Source organism: Taudactylus pleione, unplaced genomic scaffold (genome assembly GCF_031769625.1).
Source record: "Taudactylus pleione unplaced genomic scaffold, aTauple2 ptg000006l, whole genome shotgun sequence".
NCBI lineage: Eukaryota > Metazoa > Chordata > Amphibia > Anura > Myobatrachidae > Taudactylus > Taudactylus pleione.
The window spans coordinates 27,415,439-27,435,764 of record NW_028284409.1 but is presented as its reverse complement, the minus strand read 5'-3'; the positions used below and the strand labels follow the sequence as shown (position 1 = coordinate 27,435,764).

Below are 20,326 nucleotides of genomic sequence, written 5' to 3'. Positions count from 1 at the left end.
CTGCCCTGGGCCCTAGATGACCGAAAGGACGATGGTCCAGAACCAGAAGGAGCAGCGGCCGACGGGAGACAAGCAGATTTGGCTGCCGCCAGCGTGGCCACAATCTTATCCAGATCCGGACCGAAGAGAACTTCTCCGGTAAACGGCAACGCTTCTAGACCTTTCTTGGAATCTGCGTCCGCCTTCCAGGATCGCAGCCACAAGGTGCGACGAGCAGCTACCGCTGCTGAAGAAATTCTAGACACCAGAGTACTAATGTCTAGAGCCGCCTCGTTGATGTAGGTGGCCGAATCACGGAGATTGCCAATCAACTCCGCCTGTTCGGCCGGACAGTCGGATTCAAAAGAAGCCTCTAATGAATCCGCCCAGCGCTCCATCGCTCTGGCAACCCAGCAAATGGCCATAGCCGGCCGTGTTGCCCCCCCTGCAAGGGAATAAGCGGACTTCAGGCAGATTTCTACCTTGCGGTCCGTAGCATCCTTAAGGGAGGACATGGATGGCATCGGCAATGTGGCACTACGGACAAGACGGGTCACGTGAGAATCCACCTGTGGAGGGGATTCCCACTTAGCAAAATAATTATCCGCGAACGGATAAGCCACCGCCAGACGTCTCTGCGGCTGGTATCTTTTGCCAGGTTGTTTCCACGCCTCCTCTAAATGGTCCACCAACTGACCCGAAAGAGGAAAGACTGTGGCATCGCCCTTCACATCTTTGAAAAAGGCATACTTAGATTTAGCCACTGGGGGAACTTCGTCCTCAATCACCAAGGCTGTGCAGACCGCCTGAATAAGTCCAGGAATATATACTTTGGACTTAGCATCAGCGTCCTTAGTATGGAGAGGTTCCTGATCGTAAGGATCCAGAATCTCCCCATCATCAGACGTCCCTTCGTCATCCTCATAAGGAGCGGACAGAGACGCCACCGGCCTTTTATGAGGCCGCATCACAGACTCCCCTTGCAACACATCCGACAAGTGCTGTACAGAACTCGTCAGGGAGTTAACCCACGCTGGCTCCTGAGAACCCGGGAGCGGGGAAATAGGGAGACTGTGGGGTACCACCAATTGTCGTGGGAACCCCTGCATGGGTGACGACACCACAGACTGCTGGGACAAACCCATCGGAGTAAACGCGGGCTGCGGAGCTAACTGGCCCACTAAAGCTGTTAACGCCTGAGCGAAACAAGCCCAGGGCGGCTCCTGTACCGGTGCTGTAACCGTAATAGGCCGCGCCATGGACAAACACTGCCGGCAAAGGCCCTCCGCGCTACCCTCCCCCTCCACTAACGGTACTTTGCATGTGGTACACTGTAGCCGGAGGGGAAAATCACTTTCAGACATGATGGCACCACGTATGTGACCTCTCTCACCAATTAAGTATTAAATAGGCGAGAGACCACCCTGCAGCACCGCACCGCAAGGGCTTTAGCAGAAAGAACAGGGACAGTAATAAAGCTGACAGTTTAGAGAAGAAAAGTTACAGGCAGCGCTAGCACAGTCACATACAATGCAGAGAAATAACAATTCCTGCACTAACAGCGCTGATCACTCAACTACACAGACACAGGGCCTGGTAGGACACAGCGCTGCATACACAGACCTGAGCCACAGCGGAGGAGAGGTATGCGGGAGGACCCAGACCACGATGCTTCCTTCAAGACTTCCAGCAGCGTTCACCATGCGTTGCAGAGAAGATGGCCGCCGAGGAGCAGAGAGAAGCTGGCCTGGGGGAGGTGCGCTGACACAGGACCAGTCAGCACAGTGCAGAGAGGGCTGTGTGCAGTGGGGGAGGCGCCGGCTGTGAGACAGGGAAGGCGCGCTCCCCTGGCATGCATTTAACCCCTGGGACGCCGTAGCGCTACCGCTCTGCTGCGGTCCGCTGTCCCAGGGGGTAGTGGAAAGCGCAGGTTCAGTACCTGGCTCCACGCTGCAGCCAGTCCCCAGGGAGCCCCCTGCCTGGGGACTCAGGACCATGTGACCAGCGGGGACCCACCGCGGGACCCCGCTGCTTACCTTTGTCCCCCTTGGATCCGGCCATGGTCCGGAACATCTGGGGTCACCGCTAGCTGTGACCCCAGATGCTCACCAGCATCCCCGGATCGGTACCGGCGTTCTGGTACCGGCGGGGGTGTAGGGAAGACAGCATGGACGTCAGGACTGACTGTCCATGCTGTACATCCAGATGTGCAGCCACAGCTGCACTGAAGAAAGCTTCAGGGGCTCTTCTAGCCCCCACTCCGACAGGTGCACCCGACGCCGGCCGAGCACCAAACTAAACTGAGGTGCCTTGGCCCGGGGGCGGGGTATAGGAGGGGGACCTAGTGCATCCTGGGAGGCTGAAAGCTTAACTCTTTGGTGCCCTGCGACTGACGTCACACCTATACCCCAAGGTATCCTGTGGATACCCTATGGACCCTGAAGTAGAAATAGGTGTTTTAGATTCAATTTGATTGATTTCAGCATTTAAGGAGGGTCTAACCTCCACATTGTCACACCCCTCTGAAGAAATCCCTATTGGGAAGCAACATGTTAGGGCTTTGAACAAGAGAACCGCATTCATTCATTGATATCCATTGCTGTATTTGTGCACCTTTCCTGATGCTATAAGCTGCCAAATTAACAGTCGCTATTAGCAATCTCTCTGCTTCATAGTGAGAAGGAGGCGGACTGAGCTTAACCTCTACGTGTGGTCCGGGGTGGACACTGTATTCACTTTGTCCCCCTCACAGACTGACGTGGCTAAGAATTGCCTCATAGCTTCCCACACTACAATTGATCCTCTGCCAAGAGCTGCTCCATACTCTCTCCCCTCAGCAAACCAGAGACTGAATTACAGTTCGGTGCCATTGCCGCACAGTTGTGCCTCGTGCTAATCTGCTGCACGCTCTCCCCACAGGGGGCTACCCGTGGGGATCGAGGTATTGGCATCACACTGATTCCATCTCGATACATTCTGTGGATTTCTTCCAGCTGACTCCAACAAGGGTGAGATACAATTATATGCTGAATATTGTATCCCTTTTCAGACAACTAAGTATCCTTGCAGGCTGACTGCATTTTTTCACATACGGGGCAATTAATCATTATATCCACTCTTAAGTGGACCACATCTTCACATGTTGTTTATATATGTGTTTTTACAATACTCCACCATATGCTTTTTATTTTTAGAGTTATTCATGGTATAATTTGATTAATGTCCTTACATTGTTTTGATTGTTTTGATTATTAAATGTGATTCATTGTATTGCTTTTGGGCATTTTTCTAGAACACACATTTTTACATTACATTATTTATCACTCCAGCGCTGTTCATTGATTCAGTTCATTTGTCCTTTTCTATTCTAACATGACTGTGCCCCAGTGCACAAAGTAAGGTCTATAAAGACATGGTTTGAAGAGTTCGGTGTGGAAGAACCTGACTGGCCCGCACAGAGCCCTGACCTCAACCCTATCGAGCACCTTTGGGCTGAACTGGAACGGAGATTGTGAGCAAGGCCTTCTCGTCCAACATCAGTACCTGACCTCATAAATGTTCTACAGAAAGAAAGGGCACAACTTCCCACAGAAACACTTCAAAACATTGGTGCAAGTTCATCCCAGACGCCTGGTGGCGTTATAATTTGCTGCCCCACCACCAAAAAACTGAAAAAAAAACATGGTGCAAATCTATCTATCTGAAACACTAATATAGGATATGTGAATTTGTTTCTATTACTGTAGGCCTATTTGCAGGAATTCCCTGAAAACACTCGGCGATATCTGCAAATTTATAGAATTCCCCAAATGTATCTGCATTCCGGAGACTGGCCTCAGTAGTTAATGCTATCTCAAGGTGGCATTAGCTGCTGTTCTCTATGAGCTACCGATCATGAAAAGTATCAGGAGAGGGATCCATAGCATCCCTCCCTGGCACTCTTCACTCAGAACATGCATGCACAGTAGCGCTGAAGCAGAAGTGAAGGGTTTGCATTTGAGTTGTGTATAGATCCCCTTCACTTAATGTTCTTGGTATTTATAAAAAGGTATACAGCTCTCCCATCATATACCAGAGACACAAGATAAGGGATAACATTGCAACATTGTTTATTATAAAGATGGGGACTGCACTGAGGAATGTAATGTATGTTTGTATGTATGAAGAGCGACCCCAGATACAGCCCTGGGGCTAATTAGGAGTACTGTATGTACAGTTATGCAGTTTGTCACAGATAATATAGTGAACTGTATAGTGCAATTACCATGAGGCTTTGAGTCCTCCTAATGGAGGTGAAAACCACCTGATGTGGGTGGGGAGTCCTCCTGATACCTCTGATGGAAGGGAAAACCACCTGATGTGGGGTCTTTGAGGACTGAGTCAAGATACTGTAAGACTGCCACTGTGGTGGGACTACAAATCACAAAACACCCAGTCTACTGCCGACTACTTCACATGCCGGGAAGTTGCTCAACCAAAGATTTCGTCCCAGACTCAGTTGCTGGTGCCCCAGACCCCTGCTTCTCAAGCTCACTTCTTACCCGCGGCTCTGTCTAGTGCATCCTTGTTGACATCCAGCTCCTGGAAGATCTGCAGCCGCGCTTATGCTCGGGCCCGCCACATAGGGCCGCGCCTAGAGCTGCCGCCAGGGAGGAGTGGGACGTGTCACACTGGCATGATAAGCTGCTGAATAGCAGCGACATCAATGAGCACGGACATGCTATAGTTAGATGGAAGAGGCAGCTGCTGGTCTGACATGGAGCCCTCCACGAGTATATGGTTATGGTAGCTTCTCAGGTGGAAAGAAATGGTCCCGGTGCCTTCCACAATGTTCCTTACAGAACAGCACATGCAAAGTCAATATGAATGGTGGCACTCACGGATCTTGTATAGCAAGAATCACGCTGACAAGTTTATAATAAACTTTTTCACATAAACTTTTCCTATTATAATCTTTCACATTCTAATCTTTTGAAGTACAATTTGTACTTCTCGTTTTTTATACGGCAACTTAGTATTTGGCACTTCACTTATAAACTCCACGCCCTAATGTCAATGAAATGATATGTTCTCCATTGAGATCATGGTGGTGGTTGGGGGATTATTATTGTCCATTGTATGTCACTTACAAGGTTTCTCACTTTACATCCCTTCACCAGATATCTCCTGTATATAACACACAGTTGTAACTCACATTCATTTAATATCCCAACACAGAAACTGTGCTTTATGTTTTTTTCCCACATGTAATTTTTCCTCCTGGCCACTGGTGTGCTAGACTTGACTGCCCAGCGTGTTGCCTGATGCACCCGTCTCAGCGTGTGACGTCACCACGTTGATGAGGTCATCGTGCTAGAGCCGCTCTGCACCAGGGGAGCATGCTGATGACGTCATACTCAGGGCACCTGGAAGCCAGCACACGGAGGTAGCACCTATCACCAGAGACATACTGCTATATAGGTATGTATGCTTGTTACCATGTTTGTGTTCTTGATAAAAGTCTCCTGGACTGAAACGTCGGACAAGAGTGACACAGTTGTAAGTGTGATTCTTACTATACAAGACCTGTGAGTGCCGCCATTCATATTGATTACATATTGACTATATATATATATATATATATATATTGAAAAACAAGAGAATTGACAATCAGGCGACTAGTTTGCTAGATGTGTAAATTCACACACAGTAAAATGTACAGTAGATAGGTTAATGGTTTACAAATGTAGTTATACCTCAAACCATATAGAGGGGCGTGTTTCACGCTAATTAATAAATATAATAAACCAATAAATAGCAAAGTGCTTAGTGCAGAATATGATATATCTGATTACATCTAGATTAAAAAAAAAAAAAAAAATTAAATTTTTTGTTGAACTCATATAGACAACAAAGTGCTAGTGCAAAAATATAGTGAATCTGAAACAAAGTGCTAGTGCCAAGTATAATAAAAATTATGACAATTTATTGAAAAACAGTGCACATAAAAATATATAAATAAATATGACCATAAAAACAACGACTGGCAGTAAATAGATAAAAACAAAGTAGAGGAAAGTTGATATTTTTAAGCAGCTTATCTGATTGAAGGAGAGAGGTAGTTCTCCACAGTGCATGAGGCAGCCAACAGAACCAACGCGTTTCGTCACTATGACTTCATCAAGGGGATATTGCTTCAGTGTGGTGGTCCTGTATTTATACCACACTGAGTTCAAATGAGAGTCAGGTGTTCACCCTACTTCCTTTGTCTTAGGGAGACCTCAAAACCAAGCGATTTCATAATTAAGCAAGCCATCATTTAAAATAGTTTGTGTTACAGGGTTTCCCATAAAGAAATGTTAGTTATAAATAGTCAAGCGGCGATCTTTTAAGTTCAACTTCCGCCCTTTGTGAACTGGCCTCTGCCCTTAATTGGAGCGTCACATCCGTTCCCGGCAGCTGTGTTAAACCATAGCGCGCGATCAAGCACTTCCGTTTTCTTCCTCGTGTTCCGAACTGGGCACGTCACTTCCGCCCGCCGTGTGTTGACGTGTTCGGAGGTGAGCCGTGTCACTTCCACCAACCCTTCTGTCATTTCGCTCCAGGACGCGGCACATCACTTCCGCCCTTACTTAATAGATGTGTTGAGCTCTTCCGCCCCATTGTTTTCTCCGGACTTAATGCTTCCGCCCTTCTTGTCTATAGAATTAGTATGTTTTTTGCCCAAGTATGAATAATGAGTAGGTGGTGTCTTCCATATTATCTGAAACTAAAATAATAAAGGATAAGCATTCCATTTAAGGAGGGTAATCTGTTTTGATGCTGGATATATAGGTTAGATCATTAAATGATTAGTCTAAGTATAACATTCTCCTTAGGCATAGATATATATTAGAATAATAATATATTAATAGTTTGATCTAAAAACACTATGAATATGTACTGAATTGTTTTATGTATATAATTATATTGGATATTGTTTAGATATTTATTCCAAAAAGGAGTTTCTTTAAAAGTTCAACCAAGAGGAGCAGAAATTCAGGGATATAATAAGTTGTGAAATGTTCTTAAGGTATGGGGATCATTCTTTCACTCTTTTCCTTGAAGAAGAGGTTCCAAAGACTCTGAAAATTTCTTTGATTTTCATATTGGTCCGACTCAGACAAACGACCTCTTTTCATCCAGTTAGATAGTTACAATCGGTTTTAAGATGTACTTGAAGTATGGGGATCATTCTTTTACTCTTTTTCTTGAAGGGGAGGTTCCAAAGACTCAAAGGATTTCTTGGATAATCATATAAGTCAAACCCAAGATCCACCTCTTTCCATTCAATTGGGTAGTTAGAATTGTAAAGTTCTGATATCATTAATCACTCCTTGGCCTTAAGGCTTGCAATTGTGAATATGCTATAATTCCCTTTTTAGGCATTATCATTCTCTAGCCTGGTTATATTCCAAACCGCCGGCTGAATTTGCAGCACCAGGTATTCTCAATGGGTTACCTTCCTTGGTACTAACCTGGCCCAATCATGCTTTGCTTCCAAGATCGGACGAGATTGGGCTCACACATGATGGTATGGCAGCAAATACATATTTCGATGGTCCATAATGCCAGATATTCTACCAAACCTGGACTTCCCTCAGAAGATGAACCTTCAGGGTACTACTCAGGCCCCTCCATAACCTGGGGGTATATTGGTAGATAGGAATGGAGCATATCACAAGAAAGGAGCAATTTCGTAGTATTCATTGAAGCCTTTAGGTGCCAGTGTGTCCAGTTCAAACAGCCAGAACATCTCTCTTCTTGATAGCAGATTGCCCAAATCCCCACCTCTTTCTCCCAGAGTAACGTGTTCTATTGCCTTGAAGGTGATATCTTCGGGATCCGAATTATGTTTTATTGAGAAGTGTTTGGAGACTGCATGTCCTTCAACTCTGTTTCTAATGTTCCTAATGTGCTCCTGAATTCTGATTTTTAGTGGTCTCTTGGTTTTTCCTATGTACTTGAGTCCACATGTGCACTCTAACAGGTATATCACTGATGTGGAGTTACAGTTCATAAAATTCTTTATAGTGTATTCCTTAGATCCGTCCGAATTCGTGAATGTTTTTCTCTTGGGGTGAAGAAATTTGCAAATATTGCAATGTCCGCATTTATAGCTTCCATTGCACTTCAAAGTGTTCATAGTTGGTCTTTCATTTCCTTTATCCCTCAGCATACTCGGTGCCAGTAAATCTTTTAAGTTCCTTGATTTTCTATATATAATCTGTGGTTTTGTCGGTAGGATCTTTTGGAGTAAAGGATCCATCAGAAGGATATTCCAGTTTTTGTTAAGAGATTTTTTAATATGATTCTCGTGTCCATTATATGTTGTAATAAATGGTACCATTTCTTCTTTTTGTGGTTTCTCCGTCTTATATTGTAGTAGATTATTTCTCTGTAGGTTTTTCGTTTTCTGCATAGCTGTATTGATGATTGCTTCCGGATACTCTTTTTCTCTAAACCTGGTTGCATAAATATCAAGTTGTTCATTACAGACGTTAGCATTGCTGCAATTACGTTTAATTCTGTAGAACTGGGAGTATGGTATGTTGTTCTTCCATTTGTCCAGATGACAGCTTTTGTAATGCAGGTAGCTGTTCACATCTACTCCTTTTATAAAAATTTTTGTGCAAATTTGGTCACCTTCTGATGTTAAAATCAAATCCAAAAACTCAATACTTCTGTTGTTAAAATTTGATGTAAATTTAAGATTCATATTGTTATTTGAAATAAAAATTAAAAAATCGTTAAAAGATTCTTCCGATCCTTCCCAAATAATTAAAATATCATCAATATATCTCTTATAAAAAATGATATTGTCTTTAAAAGGGTTATTACTGTAAACATAATTCTTTTCCCAACATCCCATGAACAAATTCGCAAAGCTGGGAGCAAAAGTTGTACCCATATATATATATGCCCAATGGTGGACGGCACTCTGAAATAATGTATCCAATAAACAGATAGACTCTGCTGTGTAGTTCAACGTTTCAGAGGGGGTACCTCTTTTATCAAGACATCACATACAAAGAATCGAATAGCATGTTTAAATATCTACTCACCCATGTGCAGCACTCCTACACACGCTCCCCGTCGGGGGCCGATGACGTCATCACCACAGGAGCAGCACCGGCGTCACGGCAACCTCCAGGGGGCGCGACTATGCAAAGTGACCTGATCACCATGGAAACTAATATACAAGTAAGCTAAAGAGACATATGGCAAAAGGGTGTAAGCAGGGATTATAGGTAGACTAAAAGGAACAAAACTGAACAGCGTATATAACCAGACATGCAGGATAATACAAAACCACATCATAATAGTAATGAACCAGATATATATAAGATGAGACAAACTAATACTCACAATAGAGCAATGGGCAATGTCCATACATAAATCAATTATCCGCAATATATATCAATGGCAATACGAATGTAACAGATACTCGTTAAACACAAATTCACTATACACTGGAGATTAGCAGTCCCTCGCAGAGACCCAAGGGTGCATCATCAGATATCTAATATGCCCATAGAGTTAATATTACAAAAAGAAGGAAAATGACATCTCATTGAGACCATACGGGTGCACAGTATTAAGGTTGTGAATCCACCTGGCCTCTCTTTGCAAAAGGACTCTGGAGCTCATTCAAACCTGCTCGCAAGATGCGGTCGCTCGCTGGTGAAAAGGGGCCGGATATTCAAATTCCTCAATCGCACTGCGTGGCGTGGCCCTCTATGTCTTAGCGAGCTACGGCACTGAGCGCTCGCTAGTGTATAAAGACACCCCCTTTCCCCTCGCAACACACGTCATCTCCTGGATTTGTTTGATTAATCGGTAGCATCGAGAGCCATCGGAGCTGCTCGCAGCCCTTGAAGTTGCCTTTCCCCGCCGCAAGCACTGTGATCAGTGCTGGCTGAAATACATGCAGGTGACGTGTACAATGACGCTACTTTGCTAATTATGCACACCCATTAAATGGCGTTTTGTAGGCCTGACACGCCTGCATCCGCAACACCACTCCCCCATTTACAAACACCTTCCCCTGTTACCACCCACAAACGGCACTGTCACTCGAACTAGCGACCTGTTAGTGGCTTACGAGCAACCAAAATCTGATCGCAAGGACTGGCTTTCGCACGCGCACTGCAAATTATACGCATGTGCAGACAGGCGAAAATCGTTCAGAGCGAGCGCACCTTAGCGATCGGGTCTAAATCAGGTCCTCTGTCCCTATCGCCTCCCTTGATGTTCGGGGTGACCCAATTGATCATTTTGTACCTTATGTTTATAATTCCTAAAGTGCCTTGCCACTGGTTGATCAGAGTCCTTACCAGATAAGGCCCCCTGATACTTGACCTGTATAACGCCATACGCTCCTTCAGTTGTCCGGAGGTTTTACCTATATATCGAAGTCCGCATGGACAACTGATAAACTAGATAATATACCTACTGGAGCAGGATAATGCATATCTGATTTTGTATCTTTTGACTGAATAGGGATGTATGAATGAATCACCCGTTTCCAAAAAACTGCCATACGGGTTAGAAAATTATCCAGTTTTTGGGGGCTTAAGCATAGAGCTGTCGTTGTGAACAATTAAATCCTTGATATTCTTGCCACGTCTGTATGATGGCATGATGAAAGTGTCCTTCAACATAGGTAATGATTCATCAGATGAAAGAATTTGCCAAAGCTAATTAGCTGACCTCATTAGGTCCTAATGGGACTATAATCTTGAGTCCAAACAATCTTCTGCGCAGTGGTAGTTTTGGACGATGGGTTTAGAACGTCTGCTCTACCCAGGGATAGGGCCTTTTCCTTGGCAGTTTTAAAAGATTTGGGGCGATAGCCTCTCCCCAAGAATTTGTCAATCATCATATACATCTGTGTGATGACTTCATCTCTACTACTGCAAATTCTCAATACACTGACGAACTGTGAATACGGGAGACCACTTATGGAAGCAAGTGGATGGTAACTGTCAGCTTTTAGGGCTATATTCCTGTCTGTGTTCTTTGTGTATATACAAGTTTCTAATTCCAACGTTCATTAAGTGTAATGGTCACATCCAGATAATTAGCTTCTTCACAGCTACAGTTATACATAAACTTGATATCTTGATCTTGCTGATTTACACTGTCCATCAAATCAAGGAATTGCTGTCTGTCACCCGAACATAACCTAAAAATGTCGTCTATATACCGGCAATAAAATGCTACATATTTAGCTATGTCAGGGTCTGAGAAAAAGAGGTCCCTCTCCACTTGAACCATGAAAAGGTTGGCAAATGACGGGGCCACACACAAGCCCATCGCACAACCCGAGCATTGATTATAGAACTTGCCATCAAAAAGGAAATAATTCCTAGACAAAGTTAGAACTAATAAATGAAGGAATAACTCCAAGTCTGGACCTTCATAGGCAGAATTATTGGTCATGATTTGTCTGATAGCGTCCATTATAGACTAATAAACTACAAATTATTTGATTACTGGATTTTTTGCAAGCAAATTTTATGGAGTTAAATATCTACACAAAGCTCAACAAACTCTATATTAAACCGATAGACATCGGTTTTAAAATACAAATATCCAAGGTTTCCATCACACCCCATTCAAGGTGAGTATACTACTTAACCTTGTAGGACCTTGTATTGGGTTTACTGATTTGCACTATGAAAGCTTGTCCCCCATCTATGGAGTGACTCAAAGGTATCCAGATCTACGTTGCATTTTGCAACCACCGCAGGACCACGGTGAAAATAGTGTCCAACGCCTATCACTCACCGGTAAATGGTTAGTGTGTTTATTTTTCTTAAAAAATAAACATTTATTTTTATGGTAGTATATGATATTGCCATTCTGGTTTTTTTACATATCTCTGAATACATCGAGAACACTATCAAACAAATTTATAGGATAGATCATAGAAAGCGCTGGAACCATCCTGTATTTCCATAACTGTCTTTTGGGGGGCGTTGTTGAAAGGCTCCTACTGTTCCAAGCTGCACATCTGGATCTACCATTGGATCTAACAGGGAAATTGGCGCCAGTCTCACGCATCCCTAGGCAAATTAATATGGCAGCCCTGGGGTCCTCAGTCCAGTTCTGATGTAACCAGCCCTGTACAGAGCCCCACTACACTGTCTGCTACCGCTGAGGGGGAGAGAGCCCTGTGCTGCCTGCTGCCGCTGAGGAGAGAGCCCTGCATGCCCGTTGCACCGTCTCTGCAGCTGCTGATGGGGAGAAAGTCTCAGCCAGCCAGGCCTGATGAAATGATCTTGAGGACCGGAGGTTCCCCATCTCTGCTCTACACAAGGTTTCTTACCTTCTTTCAGTCTTGTCCCTGGACTAAAGTTTGTTTGGCGGTTACCTCAATAGCTGGTGTAACCTTAAACCATCCTATACCTATTGCACAACAGTGTGATGTTGGGGCTTTTCCTAAGAATTAGAAAGTATCTTAGTTAAATAGTTGCAACTGTTGCTAAATGTTTATAAATTGAGGGAAAGCCACCCTTAAACTTCAGTGCTTTTGCGATTGGGCTTTGAAAAAAATAATAACTAACTTTCTAAATATCTTTACATGTGAAATTGAAAAAAAATATATTTTAATACCTTATTTTATTATTATACAATTTATAATATTATAGATTATAAAATATAAACGTTTTTATACAGATAAGGAATACCTTAATGCACATAGACCCACCAATTATCCTGAGCTTAAATTAGTTTATTCACAAGACACAATATTTGTGCAATAAGTCCCAAAGCTTTCATGTGATGCCACAATACCTTTTGCAGACCATACACACTGTCTGTTTGTAAATTACCTTCACAGAATGACAAAATGGCAGGCAAAAAAGCTGTCACAGGAGGTCACCATGTGGGGGATTTGAGGCACCATGAGCGATTGGTGAGGGAACTTGGCTTTGTATTTGAACTAGTCTGGATATTATGGATTTTGTGCTGCATGCGCTGCTGCACCAGACTTCCTGCGTCTCAGAACATGAATCCTCTTTTATCACTGTGATTCCTTAGGGCTGGCAGTGCGAGTCTTTAGGTTGGACACATACTTAAGTCCTATGGGCACCCTAGTACCAGTAAACACATCTTTAAAGGAAAAGAGGGCTCCTCTAGGTGAGTATCCTCTGCGTGTTCCAGTTTCCTCCCACACGGTGATTGACTAAATACTCTTGGTAGTATGTTAGTGCTACAGTATAAAACTAAAACATTTAAATGTTTATTTTTAAAAGGGATCTTTAAAAAACAAAACAAAAGTTTGACCAAAAAAGAGGGGAGAGAGGAGCAGCTATTAGAGAAACAACAACCTTTTAACCACTATATTTATAAACAGTGTTAGGGACGCCAAGGGCAAGTAAAGGAAACCATAAAGGTGACACATCCCTAATGTGAAGCTTGAAAGGAGCCCAGATACTGACATACAAATTCATGTTTACTTATGCCAAGGGCAGACATCTGGTTGGGATATAAACTGGGCCACTGTCCCAGTGTGACCCATGTGGCAGGTGAATGCTGGACAAATGATCTCACAGGAAGATGCAAGTTGTACAGAGACCAGACTACTCAAAGCACCTGTTATATCATAAGCAGATCTTAAATTGATTTATGCATTGCAAATTAATCTCCAGTGTGCTTCCAAATACATTCTAATAGACATAAATAAAGCATTTAAAAAGTACCATAACATGGAGCATATATTACAGATTACTTCAAGGGTTTTTTTTAATCTAAACAGGTAAAATAATTTCAGTAAAACTAGGACATTTGGATGCTCCCAAACATTGACTACTTCAACTGATTCTATCTTAACTCTTACAGTGCTTACCTGAAATTATCCTGAATCTTTAAATACAAAATCCTCATCACTGAAAAGTATAAAGGTTTTGTTTCATGCACAGGCCACATTCAAACCCTAGGTGCTAGGGATAATTCCCCCCCATACTGTATACTCCTTATCAGAACAGTGCTTGACATACCTTTTGTGAAGGAGAATAAACCATACTTGCCAACTGTCCCTGAAATAGTAGTAATTCTCCATGACTCTCTGAAAAGTCTAGCAATCTGATTGCCCCTTACCCCCATTTTAATCTGCCCTCCCTGGGAGAAGCCCAGGGAGAGGCAGAAGTCATGCAGTGATGGGGGCTGGGCCGGGCAATGAGCGTCATTAGGCCCCGCCCCCTCATGGCAAAACTTCCACAAATTGCGCATATTTTAACAGGGGGCGGGGCCAAATGTCACGCTTATAATAAAATTTGCATCATTAAGCCCTAGCCCCCAATGACGTACCGCAGATTTCAAATAAGTTTTCCCCTATTCTGCCCACTTCACTAGGAAGTGGGCGGGATACGGGAGAAGTGCCTACACTGCCGGGGGTTACCCAAAAAAACAGGATCCTCCCACGACTTTCAGGAGTGTAGGAATGTATGATATTATAAGGGCACAGTCGTGCCCTTATATTAAGGCTGAATCGAAAAAGAACGGATTTCTCCATAGAGAATTCCAGAGGGGGGGCATGGTGTTTAAGGGTCTACACCTCAAAAACTATTGGAGGTACTGAGCTGAAATTTGGCATGGGCGGGTAGAACTATCACTTGATGCTGAATGACAAATTTCAGGGCAAAAACATAAAAAAATTAGGATTTGGGAACAATCTAAAATTCCAACTGTCAGTTTTTACTCTCAGTTATGACCACTTTATTGCCATTCTCTATGTGGGATTTTTGGGAAGGGATAACTCAGGGTAGGGGGTGAATTTAGACTTGGGGGTTTGTTTTATTAGGTAGCTATTGTTCTGGGTGCGGACAGCCGTGGAGGGTTAGGTTAGGGGCTCCTGTGGGGGACTTAGGGTTAGGCACTCCCCCCCAGAAGGGTTATGGTTAGGCTAGGGAAAGGGGGGGTTAGGGTTAGGCACCCCCAGGGGGGAGGTTAGAGTTAGTCACTCCCCCCCCGAGGGTTAGGTTTAGGCTGCGGGAAGGGGGGGTTAGGTTTAGGCACTTACGGGGGGAGGTTAGGGTTAAGCACTAGGGGGAGTTAGGGTTAGGTACCCCTAAAGTAGGGTTAAGGGGAGGAAGAGGGTTAGGAACAGTTAAAAACTTACCTTAGTCGGGATCCTGCTGTTCTGCTCTCCGGCGTCAGTATAACATCTGCCGGGCTAACATCCGGCAGTATGTCATACCGATCCCGTGAGAGCTTAGTGTCGGGATTTCACTATGAAAACCCCACCTCTGAGCGCTCATTGGCTGAGAGGCGCGAGCCTTCCGCCTCTCAGCCAATGAGCGGTTCTCACCATTGACTTCAATGGTGAGAACCGCACTTGCCCATTTAAAAAATGGAGCCCCAACACCATTTTTGAAATTTAAAGATGGCCGTTGCAAGCAAATCACAGCTCGCATAGTCATCGCCCCGCCCCCTCTGCTGGCATGCAGCAGTGAAGAGCTGCCGAAGAGAGAAGATGCCGGGGAAGTGGATGGTGGGCGCCCTCCAGGTGAAGTCGCCGTGGAGGTCCTAGGGTAGGCGGCAGCCACGAAAATGAGCTTTAAGGCTGCCGCCCCCCAGGTGAAGGTGCAGAACAATAAAATAATAAAACAAACTGTGTCTTTTTTTTAAATATTTCTTTTACAGGGGTACTATAGGTACCAGTGGGCTATTAATGCCCCGCTTGCTGGTACTTATTTTCTCAGATGCATGCCCAGTGCCAGTGAGCACTTCTGTCGCCCGCTGATGCCCATGTGCACTGCTCCACTGCTGCCACTGGTTCGCTCCCCTCTGCTGTCCCGCACTCCTGCAGCCCGCCCCCACAGCCATCTCTACCTGTGCATCCCCCAAAATACCTCCTGTGTGCCGGCCTTCCTCCAACTGCGCTAATGTACCATTTTTTTGCCCTTCAGGTGGCACAGTTTGGGGGAACAGAGCAACATGAATGGGGGGTACAGAGTGGCATGGATGCGGGAAGACAGCAGTGCAGATGGGTAAAGACAGATTGGTGTGGATGAGAGAATACAGACTAGCACAATGGGAGAACACACAACAGTAAGGATTGGGGAAGACAGAGTGGTGTGGGTGGGAGGGGAAAGAGTGGCACGGTTGTGGGGAACAGAGTGGTGCAGATGGAGGAAGAAAGAGTGGTAGAGATGAGGGGAAGACAGTGACGTGGCTGAGGGCAAGGCAGTGGTGCAAATGGAAGGATACAGTGGTAAGGAGGCAGGAAGACAGGGCGGTGCACATGGGGAAAGACTGTGGATAAGGGCGTGCAGACTAGCACAGTTGGTAGTACACACAGCTGTAAGGATTGGGGAAGTTATAGCAGCATGGAGGCGAAGATAGTGTACATGCATAGACAGAATATGAACGTTTTAGCAATTAGGTAGCTGAATGTGTTTAATGAATGAGATCAATGTATTGCGTGAGAAGGATGTTGGAACCCAGTGGGATTATTGTGGTGACTGAATGGGAAGATTGTGGGCACTGAATGAGATGTGTGCATCACATAACTGCTCAGACCTCAGTTGCATAGACTGCATGTGTGTATTCCAATGAGCACACAATTCTGTGAATTAGCAGTTCCACCATTTTGTGAGTGACAGCAATCTCACTTTGTGAGACTGCTGAATCTGCGTCAGCCTTAATGATCGTAATTTCATTGCTTTTTGGAGTTTGAGTGGCAGAAATTCAATAGGTTTTGTGAAATTTCAGATCATGTCTAAGAAGCCTTAATGGGACATGTGAAACCTTAAGGTTATTTGTCTATGGAATATAGGTATACACACACATATATATACAGAAATATCTACATTTAAATGGGATTATTAGTATCTTTTTTATGCACTGTTATAATACACAATGATCCCTATGGCTACATGCATTTTCTGAAAATTATCAGTGTGTTTTCATCAAGAACTAGATATTGCTACCTGCTTTGGGGCTCATTTACATTTGGATGCAAGTCAATTTTATAACACACCTCTCAGATGTAGCACTACACGTCCACTTTACTGCCATGCTCATAGGTGTGGATTTCACAATCTCCATGAAATGCTTATTCAAAAGTAGACAAGTATGGATTAAACATAGGCTGACACTCTAATTAAAGTTTAAACTGAATTATATTGCCTCAGGAATCTCCTTTCTTTTTTTATACAGCATAACTGCTCTCTTCTGTCACTTATTGGAGATTATATGGCCATACAGTGTCCTTTTCTTACTGTTGCACTAATTCTTAGGCTTGCAGGACCCTTTGTTTTATGCTCTCTTTAAAAAGCCATCAATACAGGCATATACCATAGAAATAAGATTATGGTATGAAGTAACTGAAGGATGTTTTGTTTTTTTGCAACATATAGCTTCATTCACTTTGCTTGGTATGTTCATGCTCATTTAAAAGACACTTGTCACATACACACAGTGGATACATCAATTTTTAGTGAGCTGCTTTAACAATTTGAATAAATGGTATGATCCTAAACTATGATGGAATGCTGGACTCTGATTTGATGTATTACCTTCTTACTTGGCCAGACGACACACCAACCAAAAATTTAGGGACAGTCTGATTTAAGGGACAGTGGATGTTTCCAAATTCTTTGAAGTGAGCATACACCCTGATGTGCACTGGCACATAAAAAAAAAAAAACTTGTGGCACTTCAGTTTTCACATGTTTTAATGAATCTTAATAGACTGTGAATGCCGGTACACAATAGATGTGTAGTATGTACCGCCCTCGTAAGCGACGGGATCCTCGCTAACAATGTCACCCGTCGGACCTGCATGCGGAAGCACGCATAGCCAGCGACATAGCAGGTAAATACTAGACAATGTGCCGGATCAGATGACATATTGTCTAGACTGTGACCAATATTTATAAACTGTGAAGAAAAAAAAAGGAAAAAAGAGAAGGTGTTGCTAGTGAATTCATAAACTGCAGTCATGAATGTTCAGCCCATAAATGAGATTCCTTCACTGCTCTCATGTGAGAGGTGCTCTTTATCTCCTCTGAGTCCCCCCCCCCCCCCCCTCCCCTCACGCTGATGCAGTCATCAAGTAGACCCTGGTTCTGTGTCAGAGTCTACTGCACATGTGCAGATCTCTGTGATCGCTCTACTATTTGTTAATTTTGGACTGGTCACATTTCAGCATGAATATCAGTAATTTGTTTATGTACTACCCACAAAATTATACGTTGTTGCTATTTTTCTACAGACTGAATTTTCAGAGCGCAACATTCATTTGCTTACATTTTCTGTAGTCTATCTAATATGTAGGTCTCTCACGTTTCTATTTTTATTGAAGTTGCAAATAAGTGAATTGAAAGCAAAGGAGAGTGTTTTTTTTCTTCTTAAAACCATCAAGTAATGATTTGAGACATTAAGACAATAAGTACTAAAGAGCAACAATATCATTTGAAACCGTAGTCTACCCTCTTTCAAATGAGGGTGCACCTGAGCTTAGTAAAAACCATGATGGGGAGATCCTGGAACACAATCATTATTCTGACACCTGCTCCCCCTGGCGGTAAATACCAGTTGAGGACTTAGAAGTATCTTTTTTTTACTCATCCTCATCAATACAAAAAAAAGTGGTCGCAAACAGGCGTATTTGTTAGCACAACTCTGTATAGCCTGCAATACTGTAAGCACGCAATCATTACCAACCAATCATTACCAACCAAGTTAATCCCCTTCACCCACAAGTAGAGATCCAGAAGTGGAGATGTGACAAACAATTTTCGCAATTAAATTGTGAATTTAATCTCCCTCACACAATATTCTACAGATACTTACAGCTCAGACACACTTAAGCTGTTTGCAGAGGCACCTCCGTCTTTACAGGATTCTGCACTTAAGTTGTTTATGTCACCTGTGAGTGCTCGTAGAACTCTCATGTCTATATACCTTTATTATGAATGCGCATCATTCATTTAGTTTACCAATGTTTAAGCAAAAGTGGGAGATGGGGGTTAAACAAAAGTGGGAGATGGAGGTTGGCCTACTAATCTATGGCCCTAGATGGGTTAAGAGAATCCACGGCGGCTCTTTTATAACAGCAAATTCAATTGTTTATATTGCATAGAACTTCTAACCCTTACACGTCTTTTTAAAATTGGCCCAAATGCAGCTTGCGCCAAATGCGGAAGCTAGCCAGCTGACTTTTGGCATCTCCTTTGGTATTGCCCTAGGGTACACAGTTTTTGGGAACAGGTAATTGGAGTAATTTCTTCATCAACTATACTCCACTATTCTCACTCCAGTATTTTGCACTCTTGGTACCTTGGCAGAGGAGGTCTTTGATACGTACTCTACACAATATATTCTTAATCTATGCACCTTGGCCAAGGTCTGTATTACAAGGTCATGGATGCCATCCTACATGTCCTGAGTTCCGAAAATGGATAACCTTAGTTAACACTACAATACCGCATGAAAAATATTTAGACATTTCTTGCAAGGCTGAACCCAAATTCGACAAAATATGGCAGAGATGGTTACAATCTAAAAATGCTGAGTTACCGCTGGATCAGAATGAACTGCCTAGACTTTAAATCTGGTGTATGCTTTGTGGCCTAAAAGTTTTAATTTATCGTTATTTTTGCAATGACACCTGGTCCTGATGGTCCAATGTATATGATGAATGATGGTTTGCTACAATGCTGTGTCTTATTTTCTTCAGCTGCTCAGGTTTTATTGCAGATTATAAGCGTACAGTATATGCCATTTCAATCCAGGCAGGTGGGGATATATGGATAGCGGAAGGCAGTGAAAATCTACCTGAGCCATTATATACCCCGCAGTTGAGGTGCAGGGTGCCTTTAAGAATTATAACTAGTTTCCGTAGTGTTTTTAATTTAAGTTGTTACAGTCCATGAGGTTCTTGGGGGACTGTTTGGTTTGTTATCAGGGCTTGTCACCAGGAAGCAGGCTGTTTGCTTCTGGAAATACCTCCCCTCCCGCCCTTTGTTAGTATGTTTCTCTGTGCATGTTGTGGCGGAAAAACGGTAGTTTGGTTAATTGTTTATATATAACAGATTCTCAAACTCTGGGCATCATTCAGAGGCGGTCGGAGGATGCAAGCGGTCGCTCAGAAACTGGGCGGCCGCTTGCATCCTGACCGCCCGCCTCTGTTTCGGTCGTTAGGCTGTGGGTTTACACCCACAGCTCTAACGACCGCTAGGGTGATGGTCGCGATGGTCAGAGACCATCGCGACCATCGGGGCTAATGACGAGACCCTAGGATAGGGTCTCACTTGTCCCATGGGAACGCCTCCGTTTGGGCTGCCACCCCCCCCGGCCAGCCTTACAAACGGGG

The 20,326-nt window shown here is 43.8% G+C and overlaps 1 protein-coding gene and 1 pseudogene across 1 annotated transcript in view; both read right to left on the bottom strand.

The window, feature by feature from the left end:
* LOC148543160 (solute carrier family 22 member 3-like) overlaps positions 1-20,326 on the bottom strand; it is a 397,488-nt gene that overhangs the window by 277,931 nt on the left and 99,231 nt on the right. The window lies entirely within an intron of this gene.
* Positions 7,427-7,545, bottom strand: LOC148543162 (5S ribosomal RNA; annotated as a pseudogene).